We start from the raw sequence: 12386 nt of genomic DNA on the forward strand, positions 1-12386 counted from the left end.
TTCGACTTTTGTGCAAATTCCTAAGGCCAAGCGTAACTTTGAGTTATGTGCAAAGTTGAATGCAAAAACCTAGAGCATACTTTTTTGGGGGCACATCGCTTAACATTACTCTTAAATACCATCAATTTATGTCAATTCGATTTGCCAACTGACTTTCAATGAGTGCGGCCAAAGCAAACAAATTTCATAATATTTGCTGAAATTTGCGCTGTTCGCTTTATGGCCTGTTATTATGTTGTTGTTCGCTGTTGCTGTTGGTGTTGTTGTTACTCTTGTTATTGTTGTATCTATTGATGCGTGAAAATTCAATCACTATGCGGCTGTTGCTGTTACTTTTGCCGCTGCTTTGATGGTTGTTGCAATTTGTGTTTTCCTTTGCTTCTGTTTAGTTACAGTCTTTTTTTTATGGCTTGTATTCGTATTTGGCATACACTTTTCCTATACTGTTTATTTGAGGCACTTATGTTAATGCCAAGAGTTTGTGTTTATAAATAAAATTGAATTGATAAATGTGAAATATGTACCTCATTTTTTCAGAGTACTAATCTCAACAGATTTACAAATATCAATCTTATAAAGTAAGCGCATTTGTTAGTCGGTTATTTGGACAATTATGGGAACCAATATAGATTGCTCTTAGTTCGATTTGTGTGGCGATGTATGTCTGTTGCTGTCTGATAGCAAAGCACCCTACAACACTGGGCTATATTAATTTTGTAATGCAACACTTACACAAATTTAACAACCAAATTTCTTCAATTCATATTCTACGATATAATATGATTATGTATACGCAATGTTATCTTTGACAATGTCATAACCTGAGTAGCGCATAAGGAATTCCAGTGCAGGCGATTATAATGTTTGCTTATTTGTTGTTTTTTTTTCTCTCTGGTATTTTTACTACTGTCGCAATTTTTCCCATTTCTGCCAGTGGCGATTGCGGTTGGCCAACGTTATGAATGTTTTTTATTCAATTTGCGTTCTGAGTTTTGTTGTTGTACTATTCTTTTTTGCTTTTCCTTTGACGACTTCGTGGGCGTTGACGACCCCGCGATATGGAAAACGGGATGTGGGTAGCTAGTGTAGATGGCTTTTAGAATTTAAGGCAGTAAATTAACTTGTGGGGAATTCAAGTAGCGGCTAACTAGATACGCGCCCGGACACACGGCCACGTGCCGGCGTTCAGCCACGAAGCGTTGCGGCTTAAACTTAAATTCAACTCCAAAGTTTTTTATGGCTGTCGAATAAACGAGCGTGGAGCGTTGAATGTTGAACGTTGTACGTTGTACGTTGAGCAGAGCGCATAAAAGACGCGTCATTCAAATTCAAGCCATTATATCTGCGAGAGCACTCCACACTGATTCCCTCGCTCATGCCACTTTCTTCTTTTATGTCTATTTGCCTTTTTACTCCCCGTTCCCTTCTGCATTTGTTTGTTGGAAATACGCAACGCTTCAACTACCTGGTGGCTTTTCTCTTGCTCCACTTTCTCTCACTATTCCTCACTGTATCGCTATCTTTAATTGTCTTTTCAGCTTTGCAGCGCATATGTGTGTTTGTGTGTGAGTGTGCGTGTGTTAATACGATTTCACATTTGGCACTTTAAGTTACTTTTTATACGTCCTACTTATGCAATTCGTTCATTCTCATTTATCGCCGACCTTTTTGTATGCTAAATGCGCTTGGCATTTGCATTTTGTTGTGCCTCTCGTTTGCTGTGTTTCCCCTCTTTCTGTTTATTGGCGCTGTCACGTTTGTTTTGCATACTTTGAAGCGTTCACACCGGCAGAGGCAACGGGAACGTCTTTGCGTCGTATACGTAATGTTTAGCATACGCAGCGCTGTCGTTACCTTTTGGCCTGGCGTCGCATTTGTTTAATTGAATTGGCATGAGTTGGCGCATTTTTCAGTCAGCCTTTAATTCTTTAAATGGAAGGTGAGCGCAACCCCAACAAGCAAGATCTGCTTTGATCTGTCACTCACAGTTCAGCGTGTGCCTGTCTGTCTTTCGTTCTCTCTGCACGTTTTTTCGTGTCCGTCCATTTGTAGTTTTTGCCTGTTTTTCTTATCAATTGGCAGCAATCAAGCAAGTGAGTAGGCGCCGTGTCAGCAAATGTCGACAGTGAAAACAACATTTCAACATTTTGTCGGATGGGCGGGTTTTGGGGGGCAGAGAGCTCACAGCTTCGCGTGAAATTTAATCAAATAAATTAGCTATAAAGTTTTATTTTCGCTGTCACCAGCCAGCCAGCGCGACTTGAACACGGCAGTCGGCGTGATGCGCATTGCGCGTTGTGCGTTGCGTATACGCAATGTGTTTTTATTGCTGTCAGCCTTTGGAGCTTTATAGGAGTTCTTCGTATTTTTACTTTCCTGCGCATCAATTAACATTGACAGCTTGATGTGTTTGCCTTAAATAAAATAAAACACAAAACTGAAACGGCAAAACCGAAAAGCAAACAAAGAATTGATTTAAAACAAAACAAAACAACAAAATGAAGGCGTGGCCATCCACAACATGTCCTTTGAGCTTGGTTCAATTAAATTAGGCTGGACTTGTGACTTCATATGTGAACGTGGGAGTTCAATTGGACGGTTTTTTAGGTAACACCATCTATTCTATAAAATCTATTTTTCTGTGTGGATTACGACTTTACACACACGTGGGTATGTATGCGCATGTGTACGTGTGTGTGTGTGTGAGTCTGTTAGCACATATTTGGTACTTAATTAAATGGCTCCTCTCTTTGCCGTTTCACACTGTCAACCGAAGCAAAAGCAGAAGTTAATTAAAATTTGTTTTGCTTTACTTTTGGCTTATGCTGCGGGCTCTTCTATGATGAAACTTCTGATTGTGTTGATACTACATTCACTTTAATCCTGATTGTGTGAATAATTTTTGCTACTGCCTCTAATAAAAGGTCTCCGCCTTGGGGGCAGCAACTTACAATGGGTCCAAATCACAGTGGCAAATCAAATTCACTTAATTTGTTAATCGAAACAAGGAGAATGGGCATTTTTACACTCAACCTCATAAATCCTTTCGAGCTGTTTGCCAATTTTCATCGATTATGGAGATACAATTTAACAGATACTCAAGACATAAATTTGTCGAAGCTGCAAACAACAATGAAATGCTTTTTGCATAACTGTGAAACTAACATGTGAAAATATGCTAAACAAGAAAAGGTTATTCATATTTGCAGCAGACGATTCTAAATAAATAAATAAATAAACACAAAGAAAAACCTAAGGAATATGAAAATACAACGCATGATTTTGTGGGGAGAAAATGGCGCCCACAAAAGTAGGCAGCAGATTTTAAGCCCATGACGTGGGCAATTTGTATGCACGAAAGGGGAATCGACAGAAGACAGCAAATTGAATATTTTTGTGAAGCTGACGCTTATATTTCCAGCAAACCCTGAAAGTATTTTAGCGAAATGAAAAATTGAATAATGCCAAATGCGAAAGCGAAATGCGATTTCTCGATTTGCGGTCGCCGACAATGCCAATGCGCTCTTTGCTGTTGCTGACGCTGATGCCGATGATGCTGATGCTGATCAGCTTAGACTCTGGACACCATGGAAAAATGTGCGTTCAAAGGGCATAAATCATTGCGAATTTATCATAAATCACATTCAATTTTGTTTGGCTGCCAATGCCACGCCCCAAAACCGCCCCAAATTGCCCAGTTTAGGGAGCGCTTTGCTCATCCTGTTGCTCTGTTGCTGCTTTATGGCATGTATTTGTTTAGCGTAAATATTTTATTTATGATTGTTTCCAGTTGACTAGAGAATCAGTTCTGTTTCAATGGCGCCTTCGAATCGCTTGGCGATTGACATTTCACCGCTATTTACTCGCCATTATTTTTTAAGCAAAATCTTTTACTTCTCAGAAATCAACTGAAGAGAAAAAGAGATTTGCTGACATTGAACATTCGCTTAGTAAAACGTTTCAATTGGAATTATAGGTGCTGTGCAAATGATAAATGTCTATGATACTAACAAGGGTCAAAGGTCACAAGAGTTTGGATTAATTTAAGCAAGGAAACTCATTTATTAGCGTTTGATGGATTACTCTTTACCATTCTGATCTTTTACGTAAAAGGTATGCAATTTGATCATTGATGTCCTTCTTAGAAATTAACAGAAAAAGAATGAGAAGGATTAAATATTTGAGTTGTAAAATGTTTAATCTTTTGGGTGTAATGCCAATGATAAATGTCTGATATTAACGAGGGTCAAACACCTTATACTAATTAAGGAAAGGCAACTCATTTGTTAGCAATTGATTGACTGCAGTTTTAGAAGCTAAGAATTGACTCAAACTTGATTAATTTCATACAATAATTGGTAGCTTGACATGAATTTTTTCTTCAGTATTCGTATCTCATAAAATTAATCCGCTTTACACGCTTCTGATATCTACTGTATGGGGTATAACCGCTTATCTTTTCATACGCCAACACGAGATACGTGTAAATTGCTCGTAACAGCGGCAGATCAATGCAAAGGGAAATGGGGGGTGAAGAGGAGTAAGCGATTTGATAGCCTTTGGTAAGCCCACACAATGTGTCATCTGGTCTATTGGCCGTTTCCATTTCTATTTCCATTTCGTCAGCTAAACTGACAAACTGACAACCTTTCAGACTCATAAAAAACTTTTATGCGCCGTTCGGTTGATTGTGCATTTTTGTCCAACATATCTGCTAATTGAATCGCCTGTGTCTGAGTCTCATAAAAAGCCCAAGCGCTAGAACATAATTCCATTCAGCCGAACTCGGGCTAAATATGTCAAGCTGATTCCATCCATCATTCGAACTTTCACAGGTATATAAAAAGTATTTATATATTTGATTTGGATACAGCGCATACGCTTCTTATTGCCTATTTTTGTTGCAATTTTGTGTGTTTTTTTTTGCCTACAACATTTCGCATTGTTCGCTTTCGTTTGATACCTTGGAGTAAATGCGTAAATGGGCATATTCAATATTTTTTATGGAATGGAATTCAAATATTTATGGACTGAATTTATTAGATCGAAATTCTCGCACATCACAAATTGCAATAATATTGGCGGAGATTGCTTAAAAGATAAATATCCAGTAGCAAATGTACAGAAGGTATATAAATGTGAAAGTCTGGTTGTTTTTCTTGCTGTCTTAGTGAGAAAAAATGATTGTAAAATGATAGTTATATAAGTTTATATAGGTATTAGAAACTAATGATGTCCTCTTAAATGTTCTGCTGTTTATTGAGTTTCCATTTCTAGGGTATTCCAGCAGTCAAGCAAGTTCAAAAAGTTTACCTTCACATTTGTTTCTTTTACGTTGTGTTTTCACTTGTGGCACTTTCATTGAACACAAACCTGCATTAAAAAAACATATTTTATCGCACCAAGTGCTCTTGTTGCTACTCGTGCTCTTGTGGTTATAGTTGTTATTGATGTTTTACATTCCCTACGCTTCTATAGAGGGTATATTAGTTGAATCATGCTGTATGAATCGCTTAAAAACAATTCTTGAGCAAGCGATTGAAATATACGATTTTGTTCTTCCCGCTAAAATACAATTATACTTTAAACGTACATATTTAAAGGGGTATTTACCCCAGTCGTATTTACTTGTATGCGAAAACAAACATTTGTTTTATTATATTTACAAGGAGAGGTGTGAATGAGTCCGCAGATAAAGTGCATTTTGTCTGACCATCCGGCAAGTTGTTTTATGTTCTTGTTTTTGCACGTTTGCCTATTCAATGAAATTTTATTTTTAATGAATGAACAACATTTTTCCGTCAACATTTTTTTTTGTTTGGTTTTTGTTCTCATTTTACTATTGGTGCGCCAGAGTTCGGTGTTCGCATATGAGCTTTTATTGGTTTCTTTTTGCCAATTGATTGGAAATATTTCTTTTCATGTTTTCCAAATTGAAAAGCCACAAATAAAAACAAAGAAAAATGCTCAATAAATATACAGAAGCATGCACTCAATACGTTTCCAGCACTACACAACCCAAGTGCTCTTTGGCGATGGCATATGAATGCCCCTCTGTTTAGATAATAATAATTCCAAGCATTTTATTCGAGTTCGGCGCGCGTGTAGTTTCGCCTAAAGATTTATGTATCTTCTCTTGCCCTCTGACAGATGATGTTTGGCTTATAAAGCTTTAATTTATTTTGTTTTGATTATTGGTTATTATTATGCGCAAATCCATATGGGATATGAAACACATTGAAAGTATGATGCTTTCGGCAAGTAATCGTCTAGAGAATTCCTGATTTATGGAATTGCAATCTTTGTTTACAAGTTCTAAGTGTGGAGTTTGATACGATTGGTTTGCTCTTATTAGTCAAGAACCAATTGATGTAGTTAAGTGTAATAATTGTCTCACTTCTGGTTTATGCAGTTTCATATTTTCAATTGCGTTGAATAATTTTCCAATTTTAAGTGTCGTGCTCCATTAATTTTTAATCAAATATTTTTATGGAAATCTTTGTGTTCTGTTACGAAAAGAATTGCACTGTTAATACTCTCAGCTTAGCACTGTTAATTTATTGACTTAACATATTTGCGAATTCTCTCTCGTCATGTTATTACAATCAGCACAGGACTCGTTTATTCGGGCGCCATTTTCAATTTACTCCAGTATTACAAATATTTTTGTAAGATATAAGAAATGAGGAAAAGCAAACACATATTGTATACTATCAACTTCGATATTTACTTTTTGTTAAATTCAATAAAATATAGCTTTAAATGGTATTTTAAAAAGTCATTCATAATGTCCGATGCGTTCTTGTTGTTCTACATGATTTATCGCATGCGATAAATGTGTGTCAGTCGCTCTCTGTGCGTAGCGCTGAATACAGCCAGAGCAAACGAACGAATGCGGGCGAGAGAGAGAGAGAAAGGTTATAGAACACACGAAGCTCGCTCTCAATGCCAAAGAGCAGCGGCAGGGGCCCGAGCGACCCACTGACACACTGATACTGTTACACCGACGACAATGTTGTGACTTCGGCTGCTGATAACAGTGCGCATCTGTGTGAGTGAGAGAGAGTGCGACGGGCACCTCTTTTCTTTTTGGAGCTGTTAATGTTAATTCTACTGCTGCTGTTGCTTGTTGGGGGCTACTGCTGTTACGCCGACACAGGTACGAGGCGAGCTGGCGCCTCTGCTGCTTCCCATCTTTGCTTTTGCCTTGGCTGCTGCTCGCCTGCTGTTGGCTGCCGACGCCGTTGTCGCCTGCTATCTGCTGCCTCAGTCGCTGTCGCAGTCGACGTCGCCGTCGCTGTCGCTGCTGGTGCTCGCTCACTCGCTCGCTCGGTCGGTCGGTCGGTTGGGTTCCGAATTTACAGTTAAACTTTCAACGTGCGCGCATCAGGGCAGCGACAAGTGAATAGGCGGACGGGAACTGTGCGACGCGTCCGCAATTTCCACGCGCTCAACTCACGTTCCTCTGGATTTTGAAATTTTTCGACTGCGCGTAACGGTCAGCGAAAAGCGTAACTGCTTCAAACTAAAACGCAACGCAAAAATTAAATGCAGAAAAATAAACAGCAAAAGCAGAAGCAAAAAAGTGCGTGAGAATTTCAAATTGCTGAATTAAATAAATACAACATACAAAAAAAAGTGAGAAAAAAATCAAATTCGAAACGGAAAAACGGAAATTATTGAAACCAAAACAATTTTTGCTGTCTACGAAAAATTGTTTGTGCTACTTCCAATTGAAACGAAATTAAATGCTATTGTTGTTGTTGGTTCGCGTCATAAATTCGAAAATATCGCAACTGAAAATGTTTCATGGAAAAGTGCTCTATACAAATACCAAATAAATTGACCAGAGAAGCAAGAAAAATATGGCCAGAATTGAGAAAAATGCTTGAAAAATGTATATTAATGCTCGATACTCGACCATTTATTTTTTGTTGCCTCAAATGAACATTTAAAAAACTATTAATAATATGAAATGTGTATGAAAGAAAGCAAATACTATAGTTAGCTTATTGATTTGTACATACATACGTACATAAATAAATGCGTTAAACGAACCTGGACAAAACTTTGACGCACCTCTAGCATTTGGATGTTATTTTTTTGTTCCAATTTATTTTAATTTTCCGGCGTGTCTTTATTATTTGTGCGTTAAGCGCAGCGCGACAGTTGGCACCTGTTCAGCAACTTTTTAAAAAGCATTTAAAAAATCGTTTCAAGTTATTTATGCAAACGACGCCGAACGCAGCCAAACGAGTGAGATAAATACGTAGATAGATAGAGATAGCGATAAAAGAGAAGAAGTAAAAAAGTGAGAACGCGGTGGGAGGAGATTTCCCTAGCCAGCCGTTGACCTAATGTAAGTATCTGTATGCTTGTTATTAGATTAAGATTTGCTTGTTTAGCACTTAAGACTTTCCACTTGTTCACTTGTACACATTCGTGTATTCACTCGACCGCTGCCACTGTCCCGCTATTCGTAATCAAATCGTTTGACAACTTGAGATCCACGCCGAGAGCTTCAACACCTCTACTTATCGTGACATTTTCTATCTCTCACAAAAGAAATTTCCATCGTACATTGCAGATATAAAATGTACTACTTAAAGTGCTTGATGCTCATAGTTATCAGCTACTTTGGGGGGGAATGACGCAGTTTCTGCAAATTGACCTACCCAAATGCAACTAAAGTCAACTAAAAGATTGATCTCTTTAGTAATTGCAGTATTATGCAGAGATTTATGTTTGTCCTTGCCTGGGTTATAAAAGTGTGTTTGTGTAACTGTGTTACAATTTCAATAAATCGGCATATTTACTAAAAGTCCTCAAAGGCTGAAGTAGCTTTTCATGAAGCGGTTCATTAAGTGTATCGGCTTTTGTGGAATCAAGTGAATATTTGCTTGATTTATGCTGAAAATATGAGCGTATGGCCTGGCATTTGCTACGCCTCGTTTATCCGACAATTGCAGATACAAATGTATCTTTGAAGTTGCAGAAATTACCCATACAAGTGCACTTAGTGCGTTCGCCTGTTTGTATACACACTTACACTTAACTGCAAAACAACAAACTTAATTGCCCAAAAACCAAATAAAACTCAACATGGCGGCAAGAGCGTCTCACTCTCTCACTCGCTCGTCTGTCAGTCCGACAGACAGAAAGACAGTCAGATAGACAGAGTGAATGAGAGTGGCACACTGCCTTACAGACTCACTCAGTCCGTGTCTGTGTCCGTGCGGTGTGTGTCGTTTCGCTTCGTGTTGAAATGATGCCAACAATAATAGCGGCAACAACTGCACAACAGCCTTGAACATGAAAAGTGAAAAGAACGTTGCCAAGAGATGTAAAACAATTCATGTGGGCACTTACACTAATTGCAGCTGATGTGCAGATTATTATAGCTGGGAGTGTCGCTCGTACCTGAAACTCTTTTCGCGTCATTCGTACATTTTCCCCCTTTTTTATGGGGCGCCACATGTGCGCTTAAGTGGTGCAACATCGTTTTGATGTACTCAAAAACCGCTTTAATGATCATTTTTGGCATAACTTTCATAAATACATGCCATTTATATTCAACTTATAGAATTTGCAATAACTTTTTAACTAATTGTAGTAGATGGGAAAATAAACTTATTAAATATTTATAAATTGTTTGTGCATTTGAATAAATGCCAATTTAATCAAAATTGATTGCATGGCATGCAAATATATTCTAAATTCCATTTACCATAAAAGACCAATATATATTTTATGCTACCAAAAACTATTTTGCATTTGCAAACGCATTCGTGTGACATATAATCTGCAATTTGATTTAATGAAAGTTTACCTTTTTGTTTTGCCTTCTATTGGTTTATTATGCAAAGGGAAATGAAATATGACAATACTTTGAAGATAACAAAATGCATTTTACTATGAAATTTAATTGTTGCTATGACGGCTAGATCTTTGCAAATTGGAAATTCACAGCACAGACAAAATATCAAAGGTAAGAAAGACAATGCGTTTTGGTGTACTCGAAAATCGCTTTAATGATCATTTTCGGCATAACTTTCATAAATACCTGGCTTTAATATTCTACTCGGAGAAATTAATATAGGCTTTTCAAAAAACTTTTCAAATTATAGTAGATGGGATAATAAACTATTGAAATGTTTTAAAATTATTTGTGCATTTACAATAAATCTCAATTTAATCAAAGTTTTATTGCATGGCATACAAATATTTTCTGAATTCCATTTACCATAAAATACCAATATATATTTTGTGCTACCAAAAACTATAATGTATTTGCAAACACATTCGTTTGACAATTTGATTTTAGTAAATTTTATCTCTGTTTAGCTTTTATTGTTTTATTATGCAAAGGGAATTGAAATGCGAGATATTATCTACCTGCTGTGCCGGCAATAGCTTCTACAAAATGCATATTAGCTTGAACTTTAATTGCTGCTATGACGACTAGCCCTTTGCCAATTGGAAATTCACCCCACAGACAAAAGGGCAAATGTAAGAAGGACAATGCGTCGTATGCGCAATAAAGTTGATAGACACCTCCGACGTACTTCACTCTAGCATTGTTTGCTTTGTGCTGTGATTTCATAGTCGCAGCCGCAGTGTGTGTGAGAATGAATGTCTCATGCAGTGCTTGCTGTGTGTTCCTTTAGCGTGCCAGAGACAAAGGTGAAAAAATGAATGAATGACACAATGAAAAAAAAAAACAGAAACGAGAATAAGTGACAAACAAAAGCACTGCTGAAGTGGCAGAAATGTGACGGAAATGTAATTGAAGCGTGGGCTTGGCTCATTGTTTGCCCACCAACTAGCGGGCGTTTATTTTGCCAAATATTGCGCATACGCCACCGAAATCGGGGCCCCAGCTTAACGTTTGCCAAATGAGCAAAATAAACGTTTTGCTATTCAAACCACCACAAAAAAAGTGAACGTAATGACAACTAAGCTCTGAAAAGCTCTTAATTAATTAATAATTAATCACAGCAAAGCTGCCATACAGCCAACGCAAAAAGATATCGAAATCGCTTCAAAGTTAACTGCTTCGGGAGCTGTCCAATTGCTCGGTATTCAAACACATAACTATTGAGAGAGGTCACTATAGAATTTCTCGTGTCATTCACATGCACAAACCGAGTCTTATGAGTCTACTCACACTCACACATGCAGTCTCGCATTCGCGTGCTCGTTCTCGTTGCCATTGTCATTGCCAATGTCCAGGCGAGCTGCCCGTTAGCCACGGCGCTTATCATAATGACCGAAATGCTCTAATCGGGGGCAATTAACGTGACCAAATTTAATTTCCGCCCAGGTCGCTATCATGGACGGCAACAGCGACGCAGACGGTGACGGCGACGGCGTCGTTGACAGCAAAGTTGTCGCTGGCAGAAGCTTCGCAATATTATTTACTAAATATCATTTGCTGGATGGCATCTAATGCCATTGGAAATCCATCATGTAAGCCACTGTTTTTTGTCGTTGTTGGCTGCTTTTTGCTTTTCTTCTCTCTTTGTTTTGTGTGCTGTGTTTGCGTTTTGTGCGCTTGTCATTTGCGGTTTTCTTTTGTGTTTATTCGCGCCAAAAGATAAATGAATGAACCACACGATACACCCACCTACTTGGCCGTGATTAGCCAGGTACAAAAGCGTCATTGTGGCGCGATGGCGGAGCTGAGGATGAGGATGAGGTTTCCGTTTTATTCTTTAAACTGTTTGGCATCTGTGTCCGCCAACGCCAGGTCGCGCCTCCATTTATAGCTCGTGAAATGTGCGTTCTGGGTGTAATTCTTGCTATCCCCTAAAGTCCTTACAATGTCAATGTGGCTGGCAGTTCTTGGACGAGCAGAAAGCAAATTACTTATGTTAATTAGTTGCCGCTGCTAATGAGAAACCGTGCAGATCTACATCAATCCATCCATCATGATTCCAATAAACCGAATGCCTGCAGTCATAATTCCAGTTTAAGGTCCAATTGAGTCCTTGATTATACACAAACATATTTATTAACCCTCTCTTTCGTTTGGTCTTTCTCACTCGCATTTACACTCTCTCTCTCTTTTGTTGATTTCGGGCCGGAAATTTGCTCAAGTAATATTCGAAGTCAATTAAAATGCGATACTTGAGCTCACAGCTGCACCCAAACTTCTATTGTAAATACAAAATTGAAATGCATGAATAAATTGTGCTTGCATGCATTTGAATTCATAATAGGATTACAGAATTAAATTGCAATACGACCTAAATTTAATTTGTACCATTTTAATTATTGTGTATTATTATGCAAGTTTTAGATTTTGATATTTTACTTGTTATACTTGTGTTATTATGGCCGTAATGAATATATACTTTTGTAAATCTGTTTTGTGTGCTCGCATT

General features: G+C 38.0%; 2 protein-coding genes across 4 annotated transcripts in view; one reads left to right on the forward strand and one right to left on the reverse strand.

The window, feature by feature from the left end:
* The window catches only part of LOC132786035 (serine/threonine-protein phosphatase 2B catalytic subunit 1), a 111510-nt gene that overhangs the window by 24680 nt on the left and 74444 nt on the right, over positions 1–12386 (reverse strand). The gene's annotated exons all lie outside the window — the stretch shown is intronic.
* The window catches only part of LOC132785695 (5-hydroxytryptamine receptor 1), a 54180-nt gene continuing 49057 nt past the window's right edge, over positions 7264–12386 (forward strand). For all 3 annotated transcript variants that reach the window (XM_060791905.1, XM_060791907.1, XM_060791906.1), the window contains exon 1: positions 7264–8359. The gene's annotated coding sequence lies outside the window, so the exon portion shown is untranslated. The remainder of the gene's footprint in view (positions 8360–12386) is intronic.

Source organism: Drosophila nasuta, chromosome 2R (assembly GCF_023558535.2).
Source record: "Drosophila nasuta strain 15112-1781.00 chromosome 2R, ASM2355853v1, whole genome shotgun sequence".
Classification (NCBI taxonomy): Eukaryota; Metazoa; Arthropoda; class Insecta; order Diptera; family Drosophilidae; genus Drosophila; species Drosophila nasuta.